This window comes from Rutidosis leptorrhynchoides, chromosome 9 (assembly GCF_046630445.1).
Source record: "Rutidosis leptorrhynchoides isolate AG116_Rl617_1_P2 chromosome 9, CSIRO_AGI_Rlap_v1, whole genome shotgun sequence".
In the NCBI taxonomy this organism is placed as follows: domain Eukaryota; kingdom Viridiplantae; phylum Streptophyta; class Magnoliopsida; order Asterales; family Asteraceae; genus Rutidosis; species Rutidosis leptorrhynchoides.
In genome coordinates this window covers 140639585-140667547 of record NC_092341.1, presented here as the reverse complement: position 1 = coordinate 140667547, position 27963 = coordinate 140639585, and positions in this window count along the sequence as shown.

Sequence of the window (27963 nt, the reverse complement as noted above, 5' to 3'; positions counted from 1 at the left end):
TTTATGCATTAAATATATTCTTACATAGAAAAATCTTCATTTGATATATTAATAGTAATAATAATAATGATAAAAAATAATACTAATTATGATAAAAATTATGATAATCCTAATAATAATAATGATAATGATAATTTTAATATTAATGATAAAGATAGTACTAATAATAAAAATTGTTTGTAATGATAATACTTATAATAATAAAAATGATAATTTTGATAAAAAATAATTTTATGAATAATAATAATAACTTAAATATGATAATTTTTAAAGATAATTCTAATAATAATATCAATAATAATGATAATAATAATAGTAATAATAATAATGATAATGATACTTTTAATAATAATAATAACAGTTTTAATCGTGACCTAATCATATTTATATTCCTCTTACTCATAAACGTACTTATAATTATACTTGTCGATTATAATTACCTTAGTTATATTCATGAACATAATCGTCATCATTTTTATCTTAATATATCTTAACATAATTTATATCTATTTTTATTTTATCATAAACATAATGTTTGTTATTAGTAATAATAATAATAATAATAATAATAATAATAATAATCGTAATCATAATAATGATAATAATACTAAAAGGATAGCATTTATAATAATAATAATCATAACTACCTCAAGAAAAGCTTCAAAAAAATAAGGAACATAAAGTGCCTCCACCCGGACTCGAACCCATGTCCTCTCAATTACCCACCAACACCCATAATCATTCATCTGTTTGCTCATTTCTGAAATAATCCAGGATTAAAACTATATAACCCACTTATCTAACTGTTTGTCTTCATTCCATAAACCGTTCATCATTATTATCATCGTATCATGTATAATCTTGACCCAATAGAAAACAGAACACGGCCCAACAATTAATCACGGCCCAACATAGAATAAAGCTCGGCCCAAAGTAATACTTTGGCCCAACAGAAACAAAAAGGGACTCGGCCCAACAGAGAATTTGTTGGATTCGGTTTCTAGGGAATAACTCGTACTTTCTCAGTTTTCTTCATCAATCAGACAACATCATCGTTAGTATTCACGATCACTTCCACCATCATTATTTATGTTACTATTCACCATCTTCATCATCATAATCTTACATCCCACTCGCCATCATCTTCTTGATCATATCACGATCATAATCATATCATTCGATATCATCGTAATCGTTATTTCATGTACCGAATTCAACTTCATCGTTAACAATCTATCATCACTATTATAATCCTATTAACCTAATTATTATCTCTCAAAACAGAAAATGAGTAATACCGTAACCATTATCTTCAAGTTATTACTGTAGCAACAGCAGGAGGTCAAACGTGGGCTGGTTAGGAAGTATTTGCAGGTTCACAAACGAAAGAAAAAAACGATATGGATGATGATTGTATACGGTTGTTGATGGTTTTACGGTTGAGAGAGTGAGAAGTAGAGAGAGTGATGGAGGATGGTAAAAGAGAGGGTTGTGGTGGGTGGTTGTGTACGATAGAAAGAAAAAGAAAGAGGGAAGTGGCGACGGTGATGGGTGGTTGTAGAGTGTCGTTTGGTGGCCGAAATATGTAGCAACAAGCTGCTGCGAATGCTGGGTTAAAACAGCAACAGTGGGCGGTTCATGTTGGTTTCAAAAAGGTTTGTGCAGGTAATCGAAATAGTTACAATATTATACTAAGTGGTGATTGCTTTAATGAAAGTAAAACAGAAAAAAATAGATGGTGTAGGAGGTCGATGGTGGTTATTCAACGGATGGGGGTGGCGGTTGCAGGTTGAAGACGAATTGTGCTCGGACGTACAAGAGAGATCAGAGAAAAAGATGATAGATGGTTATGGTGGCTTGAGGTTGTTCTTGATGAGTCGATGGTGGTTCAACGACTCGAGAGGAGAAGTGAGTTCGTGGTGCTTTAATTTTTGATATAAAAACAAGCAATCATCATAGCATCAACGATAGGATGATGTTTGTAGGATGATGAATTTAAAAAAAAAATACAAGCAGCAGTGAAATAAGCTCTCGTTGTGGTGGAGATGGTGGTCAATGATCATTTGAGGGAAGAAGGGTATAGATGATGGTTTGGAGAAGACATGATGTCTGTGAGATTAGTCAAGTGGATCATCAATATGATACTAACTTGCTTATATTATATGTAAAGTATATGAATATTTATATATTTAATAAATAATGTAAACAAAATTAGATACAGTACTACATATCACTCATATGCCAAAAAGTAATATTAATAGTAAAGGCAGCGGTGTTATTTGGATTTTCTTACGGACAGTTTTCACGGAGCGTGTCCATTGCTAAACAGTTAATGTATAAAAGTGATCCTAAAATTTCCAAATTTTTAGATTAGAAGTATTTAATTATTTCACTCATTAACTGTTTGGAACCTGATAAAAAAGGTTCGATAATTATTTATTTTCTGTTTCAATTTATATGTACGGAGTACAAAGACTTAGTTTGAAAAGGTAAAAAAAATATTTATCAAAACTATTATCTTTTTAATCAAACTTTGGAACAAATTTTATTTTTAAACTTCATATATATATATTAGACCTATTTTAAAAATAATTAAACGTCAACCGAAAGTTACATACATTTACCATTTAAGCTCAACATTAAATATTTTTAATATACACTATGTATATATATAAACAGTTTTAAATAACAAAATTTACTACAAAAATAAATATATAATAAATAATTAAATTAAATATAACAATATATATATATATATATATATATATATATATATATATATATATATACAAGAAATATACATATATTATATATAAAATAATAGTTTTTATTACAATGTATTTTATTTTACATATTTATTTATAACAATAAATGTATATAATAGTTTATTAATGGTCATGTTATTATATATATTATACATATATTTATATATACACATATTTATATATATCCACATATTTACAAGCATTGGTTCGTGAATCATCGGGAACAGTCAAAGTCAAATGCATATATACAAACAGTTCAAGATTTTTGGAGATTCAACATTACAGACTTTGCTTATCGTGTCAAAGATATTAAATCGGATCGAGAATTTGGTTCAAAATTAGTCAAAATTTTCCGGGTCACTACAGTACCTTCCCGTTAAAGAAATTTCGTCCCGAAATTTGAGTGAGGTCGTCATGGCTAACAATAAAAATGTTTTCATGACAATTATGAGTTGATAAATTGAGTTTTATCATTATTGACTAATATAGATAAAACGATTCGATTAGATGAAGTGTACGAATGAAGCTGTCACAACATATTGAGATAGAGATTCAACTTTTGATGTAGTTAAGGTGGAAATTAGAAAATAAGGTGTGTCTTAGCTTTTGACGTAGTCTTGGTTGAATTTTGGAATTCAAGGGATTTAAACAAAATCTTCGAGATCTAAAAGATTTGAGACTTTGGTGAATAAGGAAATTAAGATCTCTATAATCAATTACGGTGATCTGTCCCGATTGTTACGTCTGATTTTTCCTTTATAAATTAAGCTCTTCCGTTCCATTATTCACACCATTCCTATACTTTCTTTCTTATTTCATACATCTAAAAGATTGTGAAAATGCTTAATCCAGTTCTAATCCTTGATATTTTCCTAATCATCATTTCTTTAATCCTTCTTTTCAATCTTCCACCAGATGAATCTGATGAATCTGTTACTTCTACCATTACCTTGGGGTGATACTATTCTTAATTATACCGTGTCTTTATATTGCTATTCGTATTGATATCTACGGTTTGTAACCTCCGTGTTGTTATTGGGCTTTATATTTTCTCTTATATTTTGGAACTCTTTGCCCTTTTATTGTCTTCCCGACCGGTAGTAACGCGAGTAACGGTCCAGAATTCGTAAGTATGGAGTTTCGAATGAACTTAATGTTCTAAACGAGAAAGAACGTAATAGCACGATTTGATTTGTCAAATTATCAGAATCACTGAGAATAGAACTATCAAGAATATATTTTCTTGATATGTTCAGAAGTTAATCAGAATGAAAGAGTTATGTATCATGACACATGATGACGTTATAATCTGTGAATCATCATGTTCCATTTAGAAACTCAGCATGACTTACTGTAATATAATCACGTTGATCAAGTGTCATTATATTATACTAACTCATGCATCAGTTCTCAACATTACTTTAATAACATTCGTATTTTTAAGCTCGAAAGTTTACAGAATATAGAAACTAACAGTTTCTATATGATGTAACACTGATAGCACGAAGAAATTTATGATTTCAGATAAGAATAGTTATGAAAACATCTTCAGAAATATGGAGGATATTTATAATGAAAGATACGATGATATCTTGGAATTTACAAGTTCTAAGGTTGATGAAGAAAAATTTTCCGCAAGATTTTAACATGACTTCGAAGCAAGATATCCTCTAAAGATTTCAACGGATCCAGAATTACTTGGATTCTTTGAATATAGGGTATGGCCCTTGTATTTGTCCTTGGTCTCCTTCGTGATTAGCTCAATCCGTTTTACAGTTCCAACTTTTCTGAGCTTTTCCAACACCCTATTCTTTATCATCAAACTTTCGATGATTAAGGTCGTTTATGGTTGCCTACAGTTTATGCTGCTTAATTCAGCTTTTTCAAAGTTCAATGTATTGATTCGTAGGCTGGGTGCTTTTCAAAATTTCGGAATTGAAGATCATAATTTTAATAGATAAATGTTATACATATAACTGTTGATGTAGATATGATGTGAGTTTTCAAAGTACTGATTGCTGATCCCCGGAAATTGATATGGCAGTTCTCGTTACAAGATGCGAATGAATATATGATAAGATTCAATGGATAAATATAGTGATTTGTCGGGGAGATGTATTCTAATGAGTAATGAAGTTGCTGGTAAGTTTACTACTAATGTGATGAAATATAATGGTTCTCCGGTAATGATGTTGAAAAGTAAACTTATATATTAAGGTTATGATAAGGCTCATCCGAATGAAAAGTCGAAGTCGACTTGCTGGAGCTGTGACAAAATTGGCTATTTTGAACAGGAATTGCAAAGTTATTTTCAGTAATAACAATGCTAAAGGAGCTATTACAGATACGTGTTAAGCATTTATCCAGTTTCCGAGTGTTTACAGGTGCATAACTATATGCATCAATCTTTTCTTTCGTAGATGAAGTGCGGTTGGTTCATTCCTCTAGATTGAGGTGTTTTCAAGAATTACGAAAGGTTTGAACGCAGATTGTAATCATCAAAATACAAATGAGGTTTAAGATGAAATCAAGTGGCAAACTTGAAGAATTGTTTAGTTTCATATATTATAATCAATATTTTAATTCATTTTAATTGTCCAATATTATTAGTCCACAGTCGATAGTCCACAGTTGACAGTCCAATAATTCATATATAGTTTAATATATAATATTTGAATTAGTTAATACGTATCGTGACCCGCATGTCTCAGACTTGATCACAACTCAAAGTATATATATATTATTGTAGAATCAACCTCAACCCTGTATAGAGAACTCGATCATTACTGCATATAGAGTGTCTATGGTTATTCCAAATAATATATATACATGCGTCGATATGATATGTCAAAACTTTGTATACGTGTCCCAATATTTAAAGTGCGTAAAATAAATAACAGAAATTAAATGACAATAAATAAAATTGCGAGAATGTAAATTGTGAGAATGTAAATTGCGATAATTAAATTGCGATAAATAAAATGTAATACGGAATTAACAGTTAGCTAGGAACAGTTAGCTAGGATTTTTGTTAGCGTGGATTCTTAATAAAATTTCTCATAGTTAATTCGTTTGTTTCTAACAAATTTTTATTTTGTCCAATGTTTTCTTCATTATGTCACTTGTAGGATTCCGATAGGCCAAAATTCAAATATTAAATTGAATGAAAATGGTTATTCTGCGGTGAACGGATACGCATATCTGCGGATGTAAGTAGGATAGTAAATGACTGTTGAATCAGCTTCGACGAAAGTACAGTGTAACTTATTAATGTGAAATATGAATATTCCTCGGGTATTACCTAGACGTTAAAATATTTTCACCATTAACAGTTTGTACGAAAGAATTTTTAATTACAATCTTTATGAAAATATATATACATATATATTTTCTTCAGATGTAATCATAGATTTAATGAGTCAATATGATATTAAACTCATTTGGTTTACCGTTAGAACAAGAATATATATAATCTCTAAAACATTAGAGATTACATAATCGCCATGTCGAATGAAGATAAATGATGTAGAACGATTTTCAGATTGATGATTATGCTCAAAGTACATAATGAGATGTTGAGGTATGAGATGTTGATGGTACTGGTGCCGTTACTGATGGTACTGTTGGTGTCGGTGATATTGCTGAAGCTGGTAAATTTTGCACCATATTCTCCAAATTGATTACTCGAGCGCGAAGTTCGTTGACTTCTTCTATTGATCCGGGATGATTGTCGGTCGGGACGAGCGGGTGAATAAGGTTTAGAATTGTGGATAGAATATAATCGTGTCGAGCTACTCTGGAAATGAGGCTGAAAATGGTGTTTTGGATAGGTTCGCCGGTAAGTTCAGGTTCTTCACCAAGAGATGAATTCGGTTAGTGGAAAGGATCGCCTTCTTCTCATCTCCATTGATTAAGTCGACTACGAACCCATCCCCAATTTCTCCAGATTTGGTGATGACTGATTGGTTGATCCATTTCGGTCACACTGCTTTTGGAGTTCGAGTGAAGATCCATATCGGAATAGCTGTCAAAATTCGAGGAAATCAAACTGGTTGAGGAATACATCTCGTACGATCAGATGAAAGATTTTCGATATGAAAAAGATTATAGGATGTAGATTAGTACCCTGCAATACATGATTTACATATGCATATATAATATATAAAAAAAAGAAGGAATAAGGAGGAGGAGGTATTCAGGTTATAAATAATTAGGGGGAAAATAATCTCGGAAAAATTGAACTGGGCGAATGGTTGGGTGTTGGAAGTCTTAGCGAGAGGTCGCGGGTTCTAGTCCCGTTCGGGGCATTCTTTTTATAAAAAAACTTGGAAAGGGTATAATCTTTTAGCTTTCATTATTTTTAATTTTATTATTATTATTATTATTATTATTGTTATTAATATTATTACTATTGTTATTATTAGAATTAGTAATAGCATTATAACTATTATTATTAATATCATATATACATTATAAGTATTATAACTCTCTTTGTCATTAGTATTAATACAAGTATCATAAATATTAATATCATTATAGTATTATCCTTAAGTATTATTATTATGGTTATTATCATTACTATTAATTTTATTAAATAATTATTATGAGTATTAATAATATTATTACTAGGTATTAAGTATTATTATCAAAAGTATTATTTTCATTATCATTATTATTGATATTATTATTATTACAAAGATTATTAATATTATTATTATCAGTCCTATTAAAATTATCACTTTTCAAAAGTATCATTTTTATTATCACTATTATTTTTATCATTATCATTATCATTATTATTATTATTATCATTATTATTATCACTATTATTGTTATTATTACAAATAAATATTATTTTCCAAAATTCATTACAAAATATATTAATATTATATATTACTAGATTTTTATTATTAAAATGACATTTAGTAAGCTATATATAAAATATATTAATTAATAATATTCTTATCACATATAAACCTTGAGATAAATTTCTATTTTTTTAAATATATTATGATAAATGATAAATATTATATTAATAAATTACTCTAATAAGTATTTACTATATTAATAAATGTATTATATAAATAAATATTAACTACTTAATGAATATAGGATAAATATAACTTATTTAGTAATACGATATGTAAATTATTAATATATAAACTTGTTAGATGTTATTATATGTTTTAATAAATATATATAACTAATATAGGTTCGTGAATCCGAGACCAACCCTACACTTGTTCAATGTCGTCATATGTATTTTTACTACAAAATACAATTTGGTGAGTTCATTTGCTCCTTTTTTTACTCATTACATTTTTGGGCTGAGAATACATGCAAATGCTTTATTAACTGTTTTACAATATTTATATGCGTGAGTTCATTTGATTCCCTTTTACTCTTTACATTTTTGGGACTGAGAATACATGCGCTGTTTTTACAACTGCTTTATTAAATGCTTTTGAAATATATTTTGAACTGCGAATACATGAAATGTTTTTATAAATGTTTGACGAGATAGACACAAACAAAACATTCCTCGAATGAATTATTATGCAGACAGAAGTTCTGCGGATTATTGTTGAATTATGTGGACATGATAATTGCCACCGTTGAATTATGTGGACATGATAATTGCCACCGTTGAATTATGTGGACATGATAATTGCCACCATTAAATTATGTGGATATGATAATTACAACCATTGAATTATGTGGACATGATAATTGCCACCAATTGAAGTGAATGTTATATATCGAGAGAATGATTTTATACACAGGTTATGTGTATGATATTTTTTGTACACGAGATATGTGTACGGTTACTAAGTTTTATGAAAAATGGTTTTGTACACAAAAAAGGTGTACTGTATTTAAAAGATATAGCATGTACATTACAGGTGAGAATAGGATTCGGGCCCATTTGTACCATGCAGGATTTAAATTTTGTGGTCTATCAAAATGATAAATTTTATTGTTTTAAGATAAACCTATGAACTCACCAACCTTTTGGTTGACACTTGAAAGCATGTTTATTCTCAGGTATGAAAGACATCTTCCGCTGTGCATTTGCTCATTTTAAGGACATTACTTGGAGTCAATCATCGCTCTGGAATCAAATGTTGATGACTTGGTCCAGATGGATTAGGACGGGTCACTACATAATACTAAAATCCCATAAGTTACGGAGAAATCTACGGAAGCTGTCAGGCAAAGGTAACCATAACAGATACGCTAAGATATGAATTTATCTATACACTATCTATGCAATAGAGGCAGTAAGACATTTCTAGACTTTAAGGATGATAAGCAAATAATTCCCTAAGAATGATAAGCAGGTAATTTTCGACAAGAAATGATAAGCAAAACTTTTGACATGCAGACACTGTCGAAGTCCAGACTCACAAATGCATTTAAACAACTATCAGTTAGACACATTAATGCAAGACCTGGTTCGCTAAGACCACCGCTCTGATACCACATGTCATACCCCGTCCTAATCCATCTGGACGAAGTCACCAACATCTGGTCCCATTGCGATGATCGACTCCAAATAATGTCTTTAAAATGAGCAAATGCACAGCGGAAGGTTTCTTTCATACCTGAGAATAAACATGCTTTCAAGTGTCAACCAAAAGGTTGGTGAGTTCATAAGTTTATCATAAAACAATAAAATTCATCATTTTGATAGACCACAAGATTTAAATGCTGAATGGTACAAATGGGCCCGAATCCACTACCCACCTGTAATGTACATGCTATATCTTTTAAATACAGTACATCTTTCTCGTGTACGAAACCATTTTCATAAATCATAGTAACCGTACACATATCTTGTGCACAAAAATAACATATACATAACCTGTGTATAAAATCATTCTCTCGATATATAACATTCACATCAATTAGTGGCAATTATCATGTCCACATAATTCAATGGTGGCAATTATCATTTCCACATAATTCTATGGTGGAAATTATCATGTCCACATAATTCAATGGTAGCAATTATCATGTCCACATAATTCAATAATAATCCACAGAACTTCTGTCTGCATAATAATTCATTCGAGGAACGTTTATGCTTGTGTCTATCTCGTCAAACATTTATAAAAACATTTCATGTATTCGCAGTTCCAAATATACTTCAAAAGCATTTAATAAAGCAGTTGTAAAAATAGCGCATGTATTCTCAGTCCCAAAAATGTAAAGAGTAAAAAGGAATCAAATGAACTCACAGTATTGTATTTTGTAGTAAAAATACATATAACGACATTGAACAACTAAACAATGCAAGGTTGGCCTCGGATTCACGAACCTATTATTCAATCATGTATATTAATACATGTAATGGTAATCGAACAAATATATATTTTATTAGTGTTTTTATTTATTATTTTATATCATGTGTTTTATTAATAACTTATTTATATATATTTATCTTTATATAAATAATTAACATTTATTACAAAAGTATTTATATGACTAGGTTTTATGTCATAAATATATTTTTACATAGAAAAATCTTCATTTGATATATTAATAGTAATAATAATAATGATAAAAAATAATACTAATTATGATAAAAATTATGATAATCCTAATAATAATAATAATAATGATAATTTTAATATTAATGATAAAGATAGTACTAATAATAAAAATTGTTTGTAATGATAATACTTATAATAATAAAAATGATAATTTTGATAAAAATACTTTTATTAATAATAATAATAATAACTTAAATATAATAATTTTTAAAGATAATTATAATAATAATATCAATAATAATGATAATGATAATAATAATAATAATAATAATAATAATAATAATAATAATAATAATAATAATAATAATAATAATAATAATAATAATAATAATAATAATAATGATAATGATACTTTTAATAATAATAACAGTTTTAATCGTGACCTAATCATATTTATATTCCTCTTACTCATAAACGTATTTATAATTATACTTGTCGGTTATAATTAACTTAGTTATATTCATGAACATAATCGTCATCATTTTTATCTTAATATATCTTAACATAATTTATATCTATTTTTATTTTATGATAAACATAATGTTTGTTATTAGTAATAATAATAATAATAATAATAATAATAATAATAATAATAATAATAATAATAATAATAATAATAATCGTAATCATAATAATGATAATAATACTAAAAGGATAGCATTTATAATAATAATAATCATAACTAACTCAAGAAAAGCTTCAAAAAAATAAGGAACATAAAGTGCCTCCGCCCGGACTCGAACCCATGTCCTCTCAATTACCCACCAACACCCATAATCATTACTCTGTTTGCTCATTTCTGAAATAATCCAGGATTAAAACTATATAACCCACTTATCTAACTGTTTGTCTTCATTCCATAAACCGTTCATCATTATTATCATCGTATCATGTATAATCTTGACCCAATAGAAAACAGAACACGGCCCAACAATTAATCACGGCCCAACATAGAATAAAGCTCAGCCCAAAGTAATACTTTGGCCCAACAGAAACAAAAAGGGACTCGGCCCAACAGAGAATTTATTAGATTCGATTTCTAGGGAATAACTCGTACTTTCTCAGTTTTCTTCATCAATCAGAAAACATCATCGTTAGTATTCACGATCACTTCCACCATCATTATTTATGTTACTATTCACCGTCTTCTTCACCATCTTCATCATCATAATCTTACATCCCACTCGCCATCATCTTCTTGATCATATCACGATCATAATCATATCATTCGATATCATCCTAATCGTTATTCATGTACCGAATTCAACTTCATCGTTAACAATCTATCATCACTATTATAATCATATTAACCTAATTATTATCTCTCAAAACAGAAAACGAGTAATACCGTAACCATTATCTTCAAGTTATTACTGTAGCAACAGCAGGAGGTCAAACGTGGGCTGGTTAGGAAGTATTTGCAGGTTCACAAAAGAAAGAAAGAAAAAAACGATATGGATGATGATTGTTTACGGTTGTTAATGGTTTTACGGTTGAGAGAGTGAGAAGTAGAGATAGAGTGATGGAGGATGGTAAAAGAGAGGGTTGTGGTGGGTGGTTGTGTACGACAGAAAGAAAAAGAAAGAGGGAAGTGGCGACGGTGATGGGTGGTTGTAGAGTGTCATTTGGTGGCCGAAATATGTAGCAACAAGCTGCTGCGAATGCTGGGTTAAAACAGCAACAGTGGGCGGTTCATGTTGGTTTCAAAAAGGTTTATGCAGGTAATCAAAATAGTTACAATATTATACTAAGTGGTGATCGCTTTAATGAAAGTAAAACAGAAAAAAATGGATGGTGTAGGAGGTCGATGGTGGTTATTCAACGGATGGGGATGGCGGTTGCAGGTTGAAGACGAAGTGTGCTCGGACGTACAAGAGAGATCAGAGAAAAAGATGATAGATGGTTATGGTGGCTTGAGGTTGTTCTTGATGAGTCGATGGTGTTTCAACGACTAGAGAGGAGAAGTGAGTTCGTGGTGCTTTAAGTTTTGATTTAAAAACAAGCAATCATCATAGCATCAACGATAGGATGATGTTTGTAGGATGATGTTTGTAGGATGATGAGTTTAAAAAAAATGCAAGCAGCAGTGAAATAAGCTCTCGTTGTGGTGGAGATGGTGGTCGATGATCATTTGAGGGAAGAAGGGTATAAATGATGGTTTGGAGAAGACATGATGTCTGTGAGATTAGTCAAGTGGATCATCAATATGATACTAACTTGCTTATATTATATGTAAAGTATATGAATATTTATATATTCAATAGATAATGTAAACAAAATTAGATACAGTACTACATATCACTCATTTGCCAAAAAGTAATATTAATAGTAAAGGCAGCCGTGTTATTTGGATTTTCTTACCGACAGTTTTCACGGAGCGTGTCCATTGCTAAACAGTTAATGTATAAAAGTGCTCCTAATATTCCAAATTTTTAGATTAGATGTATTTAATTATTTCACTCATTAACTGTTTGAAACCTGATCAAAAAGGTTCGATAATTATTTATTTTCTGTTCCAATTTATATGTACGGAGTACAAAGACTTAGTTTGAAAAGGTAAAAAAAAATATTTATCAAAACTATTATCTTTTTAATCAAACTTTGGAACAACTTTTATTTTCAAACTTCATATATATATATATATATATATATATATATATATATATATATATATATATATATATATATATATATTAGACCTATTTTAAAAATAATTAAACGTCAACCGAAAGTTACAGACATTTACCATTTAAGCTCAACATTAAATATTTTTAATATACACTATGTATGTATATAAACAGTTTTAAATAACAAAATTTAATACACAAATAAATATATAATAAATAATTAACTTATATATAACAATATATATATGTACAAGAAATATACATATATTATATATAAAATAATAGTTTTTATTACAATGTATTTTATTTTACATATTTATTTATAACAATAAATGTATATAATAGTTTATTAATGGTCATGTTATTATATATATTATACATATATTTATATATACACATATTTATATATATCCACATATTTACAAGCAATGGTTCGTGAATCATCGGGAACAGTCAAAGTCAAATGCATATATACAAACAGTTCAAGATTTTTGGAGATTCAACATTACAGACTTTGCTTATCGTGTCAAAGATATTAAATCGGATTGAGAGTTTGGTTCAAAATTAGTCGAAATTTTCCGGGTCACTACATTAACTTCCTTAAAGGGATCTAGGAATTTGATTAATTTCATTGGGAATTAAGTTGGTGTGACCTGTTGAAGAACTATGAGTGATTGTAAGCTTAACTATAAGTTTACTTGTGAGCTATCTTCTTAAAGGGATCTAGAAGGTAGTTGTGATTTCACTAGGCTAGAGCATTAGGATCTTGTGGTAAGAGCATTTGGTTTTTGTGAATTTTTTAAAGGGACGTAAGGATTCATAAGTTGCGGCTTATCGAGGAGCTAGTGTTGTATCCGGACACTCCACCGGGTTTGGGGTATCATAGTGAAGAAAAGTCTCAATTCTTAGAATTGGGGAGTGGATTAAGGAGGATTAGTTAACATCCTCCCGAACCACTATAAATCATCGTGTTTGTGTACTTACATTCTTTACATACTTACATTAACAAAAATGGACACTTTCGCACTTAAAACTTATCTTTTAATAGCTAAAGATTTCGAAAAAGTTTTAAGAAAACGTTTTTGCTTGAGTCAAAAAATCATTTTGTGCAAAAACCCGAGTCAAAGATCTTGGAACTAAACGCTACTTGTTTGGAGAACGCAAAAGAGATCTTGGATGAGTTAGTCTTGAATCACGATGAAAATTTACATATGAGAAGCAACTTCAAGACACTTGCGCATTGTGAAGTCAAGGATCGAACCCGAATACTCAAACTTACATCCATTACATTGAGGGAAAATACCACCATTCACATGGTGTGGTAAGCTTACTTGTTTTAGTCTATTTAATATTTGTGTCCTCTAAATGTTGTGATAATTAATAAAACTATGATTGAAAAGAAAAGCTTGAACAAAGAAGCATTTTAAAAAGAAAAAAAAAACCAAGTTAATTTTTGAAAAATAATGTATGTAAAGAAAAATGTGGGGTTGGGCCAAAATCACAACTATCGTATACACAATAGAAGCACCTTGAAACTTTCCATGAAACTTAGGTCAATGCAATTTATGTGATAATTGAAATTACTTGTGCTTTGAATCCTTGCATGAAAAATGACATGGGTGATTACTTGATGTATGCTTGATTAATGAATCTTACATACTAGAATATGTAGGTTGTCACACATCTTAGAGCATTAAGTGATAGACATAATATCTAAGATTAGACTCTAAGTATCTTAATAAGCATTCTCGAAACCCATATAATCAAACAAAAGGTTACTTAGGGGTAATAATAATTTGAAACTAGAATCACTAGCTTATGACTATTTTGAACAAGAAAAAGAATTACCTTTCTTCAAAAATGACAAAAAGTGGTGATATAGTAAAAGTGATTTTTAAAGATACCAAATGAAAGACACCTTGAGTGAACCTATCACATGCTTTTCGAAGACACACTTGATAAAACTCAACATAATGCCAAACCTGTAGCGGTCGAACCTACGGTCGACCGTGGATCGACCGCATAGGCTCTGATCAAAATGTGCTTTCGCAATTTTAAGATCGGTCGTGGTTTGACACTTTTAGATGTTGAATCATTTTAAAATGATTACAATATTAGTTTTACATTGTTTATTGGTAAGATTTAAAATATTTGCTAATGTGAAGCTAATTATCGTCATTAAACAACACTCGTTTAAAAGGTTAAGTTTTCAACCCATAAGTGTTAGTGACTTTCGAACAACTATAAGCGTACAAGATCAATTATTCTCAATCAAGACATAAAATTGGTTTGTCGAAATTTAAAATATAGACATGTCTAAAAGAACAATAGTCTACTCTTTGAGAAAGGTACAAAGATGAGTTATCGTGAGAATATTTGATGCTAACAATCTCGAACCCAACAAACATTGGGTACCATGTTTTGTATCTCTTACAAGTTGTACGTTTGTTAGCAAGTGTGGTGGAAGATAATGTAATCACAAGCACTCAAAACACATGTCCATGATAAATATGTCACACCAAGCACAAAGAACATGATGATGGTGATGTAATATTGGATGGACAAATTTGAGGAATAATCATTGGTGGATGTAACTTTACTTACAAATGAGATAGTCTTAAAAGTGTGTTATTTGATCTCTATAAGTGTTTAATATGCAAATATCTTAACATGCTAGTTAAAGTCATATTCCATTTAAGAAAACATGTTACAATTAGGTAGAACGTCTTATATGCTTACAAGTGAAATTGGTGAAAAGATAAAAATATGTCAACATATGTTTTTCAATTTGATGGCATAAAAGATTAGATCACACGATCATGAAACTAATCATTAGAGATCTACCTAAAAATAATATATGATGATCACTAAGTGAGCTAATGTGTCAAAAAGATCATCCTTAACAAAGTAAATATTTGAGAAACGATGATAACTAAGAAAGGATAAATGACAAGATCATAAAATGAATCATAACAAACAAATCTTAGGAGACATCGATAGGAGAAAAATTAGATCTTAAGTGTGTAGTATAAGTTCTTCGTTTTCTAGGTATAGTATAGATTTCCAAAGTTCAACTTTATAGTCTTACTAAATGGGTTGTATATGATTTCTATCATCTATGCTTAATGAGATACATTTTTGATGATAGAACTCATTCTAGGCTAACACTTAAAAGATATTATTCTTGTATAAATTGCTAGAGTAGTAGTCATTGATAAAAATCGTTAGCTAAACGCATAAGCATTTATTGAGTTGTTGAAGTATTTAAAACACACTTAGACATATTAGGATGAATGAGAACTTTAAGAATGATTTGTGCTCTTAAATTCTAAACTAGGATTAGGTTTGTGTCAAACGAACACCTAGAACAAACGAGTTAAATGAAAACTTTCTCCAACGTTTTATACGTCAAAGACTTAGATAATCTTACCCCACACAAATGTTTATTTAAACTATTTGTCTTGAGTCTTAAACTTACACGCAATGATATTAATGAAAGAATGATGAGTGTTCTAAAAGCCTTACTCAACTCCTGAATTAAAGTAACTCTAAGATAGCACTCTTATAAATCAACCTAATGAATACACTTAAAGATTTGGTATGATAAGTGCTAAGGTATTAGACACACTATAACGACTCAACCCGTTATCCAACCGAATACGCAGCAAAAAAAAATTCTTTACAAGACAGAAGGGTGCGCAGCTCGCTCCACTGCTTGTGCGCGGCGCGCACAAGCCTGGTCAGCTTCTGTCCGAAATTTCTATTTTTCGTTTAAAGATATCCCACTTCCCGACACTTTTAGACGAAACGCTTTTCACATCATATGATATTAGGTAAAACTAACACGTTCCAATAATAAAACGAGTTTTACGACACCGGGCCCACATCGGCCGTTTCACGACTTTCTTACAAAATACAAGTTTATGACCACGTGAGTTTAAACACAAAAATAAAGACCGAGCATGGTGATTGGGGATACGCTACCCAATCCTAATCAAATCCAAAAGCACGTCTTCTAAGCAACTACGCAAGTCCACTAGTTCCCACGCTTACCCGAGGCACCGCATCCATACAAATCTATAAAAAAAAAGTATAAACAACGAGAGGGTAAGCTAACGCTTTGTGAGTGAGAATATACTACATACATATATATTCATAAAATGAATACGCATCGCCAACACACAAATTGTAAACACATACCGCAATTCGAGCATAATTAAGAAATGTTATACCTAACGTACACCAAACCAAAATCCGCAAGATTAGCTACAACATACAATAAATATATACGCATATACAAAAATACAACCGATAATACAACAAGGTTAACCCCTTAACCTTAAACCCATGAAGGTTGGCCGAACAACCCGAGCCTTAGTGAATTCGCACAACCCGAGATTCACTTCCTTCACCACTTCAACAACCGAGGTTGGGCGAACTACCCGGGCCTTAGTGAATTCGTACTACCCGAGACTCACTACCTCATCAATAAGATGACCGAACAACCCGAGTCATCATGAATTCGCACTACCCGAGATTCGCTACCTCATCAAAACCTAAATCATCGAGGTTACTCAACCGTATCTCAATACCAATCCCACTACATTGGGATTATATAACTCCATATCACAAGTCCATGTGATAACGTACACACGAAGTGTGCACCTCGTCAAAGGTGGTCAACCAAAATGTACAACCGTGCCAATTTGGACTTATTACACAAGTCCTTCACATCTACCTATATGTGAAGTGAGCTCTATAACCGAGAACCACTTCACCCGACCCGCACCCATCCTACACATACATATGCACATAGGATATTAACACTTACCTTGTCGTCTTAATGAATGCAACCGAACAAATCCGCAACACGTCAGTGGAAAGTACCTATTCCATTATCATAAATCAAGCAACATAATTAGGGTGGATTTACAAACCAACCCAATTCGGCACTTAGTGCAAATTTGACCAATTGCACTTCCAAGCAAAAAACGCGCCCAAACTAACCAATAATCACTAACACTAGTGACAATGGTCCTAATATGCCAATTTAACTTAATCATGGGTGTGAAACACTTATCATTCTCAAAATCACCCATAAACCCTAATTTTGACTCATCACAAAATTAGTCTTTCAAATACACTAAAATGGGTTCCAATACTTCCATAATCACCAAGCCTAGTGATTAAACCCAATTACAAGTCCCAAATCACGGCCAAGTCAGTTTCCAACCCAAAACCCACCAATAACAACAATAAACCCGATTACTAGCATCAAAGAACTCACTTCAAGAGTTTAAATGGATTTCTCTACAATTCAAGTTCAAACCCTAACTTTGAATATCAAATCAAACATTGAAATTTGGAGTTAGAACTTACCACAACAACCAAAATGTAGCTAGGAACGAGGTGAACAACTTTAACACTCGAGTTTTCGATCGATTCGAGCTTCTTCTTCTCCAAAACCCCAATTCTCTCTCTAGAAATCTCTCTCTCTCTCTCTCTCTCTAAGAATGGATGAGAGTGTTGAATGGATGTGAAAGTGATCCAAAATTGGATCCAAACCAGCTGATATAGCCTGAGATCTGTCCTCAAGTGAAAAGACCAAAAATCCCCTCATTTAACTCAAAATAGAAAAAGACAGAAAACTGTTGCGCGGCTCGCACGAGGCTTAAAACAGTCTGTCAGTTTATAATTTATACCAAGCTTCACCCACTATACGTACATCATTTTAAACTCTATGTACCATAGATATTAAGGTCTTACAACTCTCCCCCACTTAGAATCGATCACGTCCTCGTGATCCTCGTCACTTAACCAACCAGACCCACACTCTATGGTCCTCAAACATACATTCCAAACCGACTTGCACCATAATTATTATAAACTCAAAGATTATTCCATTTACCAATTACACACATGCACGTATTTCAAGACATGAAATGCACACAACATCTGGAATCTATAACGATCACTTAGAATACGCGGAATCGCCACGTATACTTCCAACTCCTCTAGGTAATTCTTCTCAAAGAGTCACATTTAACAACAAAATCATCACTCGTGATTCATTAAAATCCACAAGTCCGAGCACTAACACTTGCTCAATTCCTCACATCGAAAAAATTCCGCCAATCTCGTACCGAGATATCAACCCTTAGCGTACTCATACCAAGTACAATGCCAATAACAACCGCATACCAAAATTAAGGTCAACAACCAAATCGATGAAGACCGAATCCAAGCGAATCCTTACGGATAACACTTACCACTTAATATCCCTTGTAGTGCGCAAATACGACTAATACGCCACTATCATAACATCAAAAGGCAACGGCTAAAACCGTTAGTGCCCAAAACGACTAGGGCAACGCAAAACCCAAGGTGTACAAAATCAACTAATGTCATACCCTTAACAACGTGTGAGCGAAACACGGCTATCGCATCACTAATCACACAAAAGATGGCCGAAACAACCCGAGCTTAAACATATATGGAGGATGGTCGAAACAACCCGAACCTTAGTGAATTCGCAACAACCCAAAATTCACCAACCCAATCCATATTCCTACAACGAAATGATCGCACAACCCTAGTCATTGTGAATAAGCACAAACCGATATTCACTACCTCCACCACATAGTATAACCGAGGATGGCCGTGCAAACCGAGCCTTAGTGAATCCGAACAACCCGACATTCACTACCTCAAACTATGAGTCCAACCAAAAGGGACAATCGTACTACCCAAAATATTGTGAATACGAACAACCCGATATTCACGTCCCCACAATCTCAACACATGTGGTACTCCCATTCCGATAACGTTATACCATACCGATATAACACTATTCCCAACACAAATATCCATTAGTGTACTTAACACCGGGTAACACTAGCCTCCAGGTGGTGTCTTATCACCGCGACTAACCCACCCATCATGATAATGTGGTGTCTTAACAACGCGACTAACCCACATGTCACTAACTCCGGAGTGGTGTCTTAACACGTCGACACTTCACTTTTCATATTACTTGGAGTGGCATATTAACACGTCGATACTTCACCCCGGATAGCTTCTTAACACGTCGACACTTCATCCGTTACTTTCTTGGAGTGGCATCTTAGCACATCGACACTTCACTCATCACGTGAAATGTGGTGTCTTAGCACCTCGACACTACACATATCACGCTACAACAAATAAATACATTATATATACCTACGTATATAATTATTCCACTCACTTGGAATCTTTGCACACGCATCGTACGTACGTGTACACAATGCCATCACAATCGAGCAAGAACCACCTATATCGCACATAGGCACAAAACAATAATTCTCTAGGAGAGAATCCAACACGCACATCCCTTAACCGATGGACCTTACCTTGCTCATCAAACACATCCATTTATCTCCCAAAGAGATTCACTACATTACCACCTCAGTGGTAATTTAAATCCAAAATCATAAGTACAATTTTTTCCAAATCGTACTCTTACCACAATCGCACAACGTGGGTCTCAACGCTAGCCTCGAATCCATTCGAGCATCGTCTAATATCAACACACTAGAACATCTTCGTGCGAGAGTATAACTTCCCCACTTAGATCTCCGTCCCGTAACCACATCATCGAGATAAAAGTATCCCGCGAAACCACTATCCACTCATTTTTGACTTAGTCAACCGCCGAGCCCGTCTCCGTCTCACCGAGACTCATACCACCAACATGCTAAAGAAAGACAAGATCCATCCGTCTTGTATTCCATAATATACACATCACAACACCTTGCTCTATCCGTGAGCACACAAAGGATTTCTGATTATCCTTCGCTACTTCATACCAATTGTTCATTAACACGAACACAAGCATCACTCTTTCAATCATCCGATTGCTATAGCTTCTCAAATTTCGCTTAGTCACTCATGTACCTAAGGGTTTCTATAGGGTACCCTAAGTACAATGTAACCACAACACCTTCGGAGTATAATACCACGCTAGTAGGTATGAAAGAGGTACCTAACATCGCGTTACGTAGACTCTATTACCAACATACGTCGAGATCAAACACTCGATCTCAAGGGTTCTATCCACCCGACGAACCTCATGGTTCACCATCTTCAACACAAAGGCGAACACGCGCTCACATCCGAACACCAAAGCCCATTCCCATGGCTTGGTAGAAACGTTTCCCAAACACTAAGGAATGCTTGGTTGCACCAAGTCTTACGCCCTTCGTCCGCCAATCAAAACGTCACCATAGGGAAATTCTACTAGGAACGTCACCCATAACAAAATATGTTCAACACAATGCATTCAACAAATTCGTACACATCGGCACATAATAAATATTCAAAGAACATATTTATTAAAATGAAATGTACCTTAACGTCTCCTTGCGTCATTCGTCGCCGTCAACTCAGGACAATTCAGCTTGCGATGTCCCTCTTTATGACAATAGTAGCACATTCTGTCGTCACTTCTCAGCATTGTGCACTCCCATAACTTGTGGCCCCTAACACCACAATTGAAACATCTAGGCGCACGAGAACTCATCGTGCCTTTCTCCACATTAATCATACTCACACTTGCGCCCTTAGTTTTCTTACTTGGAGCACCATACGAATCAACCCTTCTCTTACATTAAGGTTCACTAACCTTCGATCGCGAATACGATTCGAAACCCCTAGCCATGGCGAATAACTCCGCAAACTATTTCACTTGACCAATGCTAATTTTGCTCTGCAAGTCATCATTCAAAGTTCGATAAAAATCTTCCATCAACATACGATCATTCCCAATATACTCCGGGCAAAAACGAGCCTTCGCCATAAAGGTCGTCTTGAGAGTATTCAAGTCCATAGATCCTTGTTGTAAATTTCGCATCTCATTACGTATTTCTGACAAATTGGCTCGAGTTCGGAACTCCTCGAAGAATTCTTTCTTAAAATCGTCCCACGATAACGCCATACACGCTTCACCACCCACAATATTAATTTTACCATCCAACCAATCTTTCGCCGTACCCCCCAACAAGCTAGTAGCGAGTCTTGTCCTCTTCTCGAGAGGGCATTCAATAGTGCGAAAACACCCCTCGACATTCGAGATCCATGTTGTGCTTATCAAAGGATCGGGTTTCCCGTCATACATTGGAGGTTTAGTCCTCATGAAGCTCTTATGACAATGCTCCATTTCATCACTACTTCGAAATTCAGAATACTGCCAATCCATTTCTTCTTGAAATGCACCCATTTGCTCCGCAACGGAGGCCACAACTCTAGCATTAAACTCATCGTCGCTCGCCTCGATCTCGTTTCTCGTCGTCATTCTAAAGAATGCAAAGCGATTAGTCCACGAACGTATAAAACCACATGCACAACACCGCCCCATCTTGCTCAACACTCGTCGTACATCACTTGTTAGACACGATTTGCACCCGTAATGAGGTTTGCAAGTCCTTATTACGCACACACGCCGTATTAACTCGTTAGTACAACGACTATCCTGCTCGATGATATTCGCAACGCAAGCATAAATACAAACACAATGCAATAGTATATTAATAGTATCCGCATATTAATATGACCGTTAGTCCACCTACCAATTAAGGCACTAAACACATTTCCCATTCCGACCCGTACTCCTACAAGTCCCGCAACAAATAAGCTCACACAAATGTCTAAGTCTAGGCACCTATCTCAAGTCACCTAAATCCCTTAGACCATGCTCTGATACCACTTGTAACGACCCAATTCGTTATCCAACCGAATACGCATCAAAAAAAAAAAAATTTCTTTACAAGACAGGAGGGGTGTGCGGTGCGCTCCACTGCTTGTGCACGGCGCGCACAAGCCTGGTCAGCTTATGTCCGAAATTTCCATTTTTTGTTTAAAGGTCTCCCACTTCCCGACACTTTTAGACGAAACGCCTTTCACATCATATGATATTAGGTAAAACTAACAGGTTCCAATAATAAAATGAGTTTTACTACACCGGGCCCACATCGTCCGTTTTACGACTTTCGTACAAAATACAAGTTTATGACCACGTGAGTTTAAACACAAAAATAAAGACCGAGCATGGTGATTGGGGATACGCTACCCAATTCTAATCAAATCCAAAAGCACGTCTTCAAAGCAACTACGCAAGTCCACTAGTTCCCACGCTTACTCGAGCCACCGCATCCATGCAAATCTATAAAAAAAGTATAAACAACGAGAGGGTACGCTAACACTTAGTAAGTGAGAATATACTACATACATATATATGCATAAAATGAATACGCATCGCCAACACACAAATTGTAAACTCATACTGCAATCCGAGCATAACTAAGAAATTTTATACCTAACGTACCACCAAGCCAAAATCCGCAAGATTAGCTACAAGATACAATAAGTATATATGCATATACAAAAATACAACCGATAATACAACAAGGTTAACCCCTTAACCTTAAACCCATGAAGGTTGGCCGAACAACACGAGCCTTAGTGAATTCGCACAACCCGAGATTCACTTCCTTCACCACTTCAACAATCGAGGTTGGCCGAACTACCCGTGCCTTAGTGAATTCGTACTACCCGAGACTCACTACCTCATCAATAAGATGACCGAACAACCCGAGTCATCATGAATCCGCACTACCCGAGATTCACTACCTCATTAAAACCCACATCATTGGGGTTACTCAACCTTATCTCAATACCAATCCCACTACATCGAGATTATATAACTCCATATCACAAGTCCATGTGATAAGGTACACACGAAGTGTGTACCTCGCCAAAGGAGGTCAACCAAAATGCACAACCGTACTAATTTGGACTTATTACACAAGTCCATCACATCCACCTATATGTGAAGTGAGCTCTATAACCGAGAACCACTTCACCCGACCTACACCCATCCTACACATATATATGCACATAGGATATTTACACTCACCTTGTCGTCTTGATGATTGCAACTGAACAAATCCGCAACACGTCAATGGAAAGTACCTATTCCATTATCACAAATCAAGCAACATAATTAGGGTGGATTTATAAACCAACCCAATTCGGCACTTAGTGCAATTTCGACCAATTGCACTTCCAAGCAAAAAACGCGCCCAAACTAACCAATAATCACTAACACTAGTGACAATGGTCCTAATATGCTAATTTAACTTAATCATGGGTGTTAAACACTTATCATTCTCAAAATCACCCATAAACCCTAATTTTGACTCATCACAAAATTAGTCTTTCAAATACACTAAAATGGGTTCTAATACTTCCATAATCACCAAGCCTAGTGGTTAAACCCAATTACAAGTCCCAAATCACGGTCAAGTCGGTTTCCATCGCAAAACCCACCAATAACAACAATAAACCCGATTACTAGCATCAAAGAACTCACTTCAAGAGTTTAAATGGATTTCTCTACAATTCAAGTTCAAACCCTAACTTTGAATATCAAATAAAACATTGAAATTTGGAGTTAAAAATTACCAGAACAACCAAAATGTAGCTAGGAACAAGGTGAACAACTTTAACACTCGAGTTTTCGATCGATTCAAGCTTCTTCTTTTCCAAAACCCCAATTCTCTCTCTAGAAATCTCTCTCTCTCTCTAAGAATGGATGAGAGTGTTGAATGGATGTGAAAGTGATCCAAAATTGGATCCAAACCAGCTGATTTGTCCTGAGATCCGTCCTCAAGTGAAAAGACCAAAAAGCCCCTCATTTAACTCAAAATAGAAAAAGACAGAAAACTGTAACCAGGCTTAAAATAGTGTGAGCGACGCGCACCCTCCATCCTGCGCAGTGCGAACGAGGCTTAAAATAGTTTGTCAGTTTATAATTTATACCAAGCTTCACCCACTATACGTACATCATTTTAAAGTCTATGTACCATAGATATTAGGGTCTTACACACACCTATTGAAATTAATGCTAGATTTTCACTCAAAGATGTAGGTGTGACTCTAAAGGTAGGTACGTCTCTAGAAACTCTTTAGAAATCAAAACCTTACAAAGTCTAATTAGACATCCTAGCGGGCTAAAGGAATAATCATACATAACACATGAAAAGTTCAACAATGTGATTAATAGTTAAGAATATCCTTGAACTTGAAACTAGAACTAAACCTTTTCAATTATCTAGTTTAACAAAAGCTAATCACATTAAAAAGAAAAGAGAAGATGTTGAAACTAATCATAATAAAGAACATCAAGAATGTAAGATATCATCTTATGAGTAATCTTAACATAAGAATAACTAGATCTCAAGCTCTTAATGAAAATTTACGATGTGCATTCATGTTTCACTTAATGAAAACTGGGCAATAACCAAACAATAAGAATTATTTTAATTCTTAAGAAATAATGTACATTCTCTAGTGTTTATGTATAAGGGAACACACAAAATAAGAATCAAATGATAATCTAGGATTTAGTCTACATAGAGAAAAAAAAGTTAAAAAATAATTTTCGCTCTAGTTGTTAGATTAGAACTCACAAGGATTTTAGTTGATTATGTGTGAATAATGCATATATACATGGAAGTGCCTATTCTCTACTACTGCTGTATCTTGAAAGTTTTGATAGACTTAGGGCATTCTTACTTGGTCATGCATGTGAAATGGTAAAAAGTTTACAATACATTATTTGCTAACAAGTATTAGAATGAAATCTTAAAATATGCAAATAGATTTTCATTGATCAAATTAACCATTTTCTTTGTGAAAAGTTCTTTGAACTCACGGATGATAAGTTTGATATATACTTGATAGAGAAACTTGAATGCTTTATTGTATGCTTTATACTCTAGGCTTAACTCTAGGCTTCCGCTCATTATACACTAGGTGTAAATTGCATAATCCTTGTTTATCTCTCGCATATACCATATATGTTCTCATTGCTTGTATGCTTATATGTGCAAATCTACATGTCATACTTGTATGCTCATAATATTATTATGCTTGACAACTTGAGTTCTCTCTTCGTAACCAATGTTGGTTGAAATTACCCTGTTAAATGCTATGCTACACACCTAAGGATCATTAACTTACCGATTGAACTTTATTTGTAAGGGTATTGGGCTTAATATTTGCTACATCTAACATGCCATATATTTTTCACCATGCTTATGTGCTTACATGCTTATGATTTATTAACATGTTGAAAAATTATGCTTGGTTGTTTTTATGCTCATGATCTAATAGAACACTCCAAATTGTTAACATTATTCGTAGTTAAGTTAATAACATATGTTGACATGATGATAATTATCTTAGATCATAATTGTTGAGTGCCTGATAAGTAATTAGATATTATGTTATATCATTTAAGTGCACTCTGGTACTATATTTGAAAAAATAACTAAATAAGTAGTGATTTAACGTATATCGTATTTTGATATGAATTGCGAGTTAAATTGTGACCACCCAGAAATTTCCGACCAAATTTAAACTTAATCTTTATATGATTTTGATACGATAAGAAAAGTATGTAATATTGAGTCTAGAAAATTTTGGAACGATGTTCATATATTCAATTGACCTTCGACTGCTCTCGACGATTCACGAACAATTAATTGTAAATAGTATGTGTGTATGTATATATAAATAATAATTCGAAATATAATTTGAAGTATTATATGTTGTTGTTATTAAAAATTAATAAAATAAAAATAGGATATTATAATAATTATTATTTAAAATATATCTCTATATATAAATAAAGTATATTAAAAATAAATATTAAATAATTGTAATACTCGTTTGATGTTTTGATTGATATTAAGTAAGTTAAATTCAAACATATATGATTTTAAAATAAACGGTGATTCGAAAACGAGTTCTATAAATTTTAGGTTTACTAAAAATATATTTAGGATCTAGTTATTAAATTTGAACACTTTTTATATTTTATCCAGAAATGAGAGGGGCAGTTGAAGTAATTTTTATTTATTAAACTAATGATTGAATTTTATACCATAATGATCAAAATAAATAAATATAGTTAATTTAAAAATATGTGATTTTTCTGAATACTTTTATCCGTCACTGATTAACAACGGAACACGAAGTCCAGCCCATGAATGAAATAGTAATCTAATAATTCAAGGCGGCTAACTATTCAAGAACACATTTTGTTGAAATTTATATTATAATGTTATTGTTAAAGTTTCAATCAATTCACTGTATTTGTAAGTATATGTAAATGATTGTATGCATATAATATGGAAAGTGGATTTAATGTGTTAGTGAATGATTAAACTTCCATATCTATATGATATATACACCTATACAATTCATGTGCAGAGAAGAATCACCCCAACAACTATTAGTGTTCCTCTCCTTTTGATAACCAATCATCACCAAACTTCAATCCTTATTAATACTCTTTTGTTAATATTCGAATGTAACCTATTACCGACACTCTCTTCAGACTTCAATCAACCTATTGTCCGATCACCCTAGTTTCTATTCCATTGACAAACCAAGATAAACCCATCAACTTAGTTGTCTACTCTCTACTTGAACCAAACCCAAAACCACACCATTTTTCGACACCTATTTATTTAGTTCACTATTGTTACCACTTCATTTAAACTTATGCAGATGTACGTTTTCTGTTCTACTTCGAAAGATCTACCACTCAACCGTCACTTGGAAACCACCATGAACCACCATAAAAGATACCTATTTCTGCAAATGTTAACTGTTTGAATTCCATCATAAACCAACTCAAACCTCGATCAATTGTTGTAGCTACGGTCTGTTACTCGTGTTATTCAACTACACTTTAAACCGAAACCAACACTACTATTATTACAGTCCGTCGAGAACCACCTAAACCCACACGAACAGCCACCATAACCTGCTGCTATTACATAAGCTGTATCTGTTTCTGGTTCAAACACTATTAACCCCCATAAACCTATTACCACCTTTCACCACCAGTCACAACCACCGTGACAATTGTTTTCTTTTTCTTTCTCGTGACAATCACAAATAACCACA